The following is a 2,316-nucleotide window of genomic DNA, read 5'->3' as shown; positions in this document are numbered from 1 at the left end:
TCCCCTCCCCCACCTTCACCCTCACAAATTTAAGCACGTTGCTGAAGTTTGAAGGGTTGGTACACCAAGAACTCTCTCTGTGCAGAAAGATGGCGTAACAGAATGCTATACAGGGTGTCTTTTTTCTTCAATACCGATTTTTCATTAAAAAAACTATAAGGGCTACAGACATCATGTTTTCACTTCTGTCATCTCTGGGCCGGCGGACGTTCTTCGTCATCTGTTGCTGAACCGTCGAATGACTAGTTACCTAAAAATTGTTCATTAACTTTTTAATCATAAAAGCTACAAGGTCGTCCCAATGAGAACAACTGGTCCCTTCGGTCACCTGATACCGTTACCGTTTTGAGAACAAAAATCCGTTCGATAGATCGCCGGCAAAGAAATTCGTGAAAGAACACAATTTTTTTCTTTATTTTGGTCATTGCGCATCTTCGGACACGCGTCTTTCCTTCACCCCCAATGTGGGAGGGTGAACGAAAGACGCGTGTCCGAAGATGCGCAATGAAAAAAGTAAAGAAAAAAAAAGAATAAATGTCGGAGGGTGAAGGAGCACAGTGCCGCCTCATGCGTCGAAGAGTCGAAGATGAACTCGAACTTGCGGAAACAAAACAAAAAGAAATGTATCGGGTGACGCTATCCGAACTGCCCTTATCTTGGGTTGCATTTTCTGTTTTTCTGTTACGCGGGTTCGAACCCGGCCGAGGACGCCAGCAACTTGGTGGCAGGGTACAAGTTGCTTAGACACGCCGTCTTCCGCGAGGGACGTTAAATACGGGGAGCCGTGTGATGAGCTTTCATCGCACGTTAAAGAACCCTCAGGTGGGCAAAAGCAATCCACAGACCGACCGCTGTGGCGTCGCTCATGATCTCAGTTGTCTCGCGACGTAAACACCCAATTATATATATATATATATATATATATATGTTTTCTGTTAACCTTTTTCCAGAAAGCAAGAGGCAATAGTGTGCTCTTTCACCCTCTCACATTAGCGGTGAAGGAAAGACGCGTCTCCGAAGATGCGCAATAAACAAAATAAAGAAAAAAACTGTGTTATTTCACAACTTTTTCGCGGGCGATCTATCGATCGGATTTTTGTTCTGAAAACGGTAACGGTATCAGGTGACCGAAGGGACCAGATATTCTCATTGGGACGACCTTGTAGCTTTTATAATTAAAAAGTTAATTATCGACTTTTAGGTAATTAGTCATTCGACGGTTGAGCAACATATGGCAAGAACGTCCGCCGGCCCAGAGATGATAGAAGTGAAAACAGGATGTCTATAGCCCTTAGAGTTTTTTTATGAAAGATCGGTATCGAAAAAAAGACACCCTGTATATAGGCAATGAAGAACGACTACAAATGTACGAAATGGCTTGTGTTTCCCTAAACAAATAAACTATATTGGTCCGGTCCTGTTTCTACCCCTGTTAACACCAGTGGTAGTAGAGTCACTAGAGTAGTCACTGTCAGTTTCCTAATTAAATACAAGGACCGTTCAAGGTTGACCGATACTTTTATTTCCGAAATACGATGGAAAATTCTGGAGGCACCTACCTACGTCAGTTTTTCAAAGTATTCCCTGTGGACATCTGGATACCGCTGCCATCGCGTGGCAAGTCTTTGATCCCTTTGGCGTAGAAAGAAGAATGGGGATGGGAGAGTAGGATGGCGCAAAGGGCCAAACCTCCCAGTGCATTTCGGCCAGGGTAGCTACCGTCAAATACGCCGTGTGAGGCCTGGCATTGTTATGAAGAAGAATGACCTTTCTGGATAACATCCCAGGATTTTTCTTGCGAATTGCGCTTTGCGCGGCACCCAGCTTTATCAAGGGGGGTAGTGCTGGGCATTAACCGTGACCCCTTGCTCCAAGACGTCCACATGGATGACACCCTGCATGTCCCAGAAGACAATGGAGTTCCCAGCAGACGGCTGCGTCTTGCTTAAATTATTTAACGGTGAGGAAGCCTTATGTGGCCATTCAATGCTGCTTCTTTTTGTCTCTGGGGTGAAACGATGCATCCAGCTTTCACATCTGATGGTTGATTGCAAAAATTCTTCCCCCCTCGGATTGAAACTGGTTCAGCAGCTGCTCAGGTACTGTCATGCGCGCTCCCTTCTGGTCACAAGTGAGGTGTCGGGAAACCCAACTTGCACAGACTTTGCGGAACAGAAAGTGCTCGTGAATGACTGTCTCCATACTGCCGACACTAATAATGTTGCGAGAGGCACAGCGTCAGGACGGTAATGATTTAATGCGTGAGAATGGTTGCGCGTGACATGCACTTCAGCTTCATCTACCGGCCGTTACAAT

This window comes from Ornithodoros turicata, chromosome 2, assembly GCF_037126465.1.
Source record: "Ornithodoros turicata isolate Travis chromosome 2, ASM3712646v1, whole genome shotgun sequence".
Taxonomy (NCBI): Eukaryota; Metazoa; Arthropoda; class Arachnida; order Ixodida; family Argasidae; genus Ornithodoros; species Ornithodoros turicata.
This window is presented reverse-complemented; position numbering follows the sequence as displayed.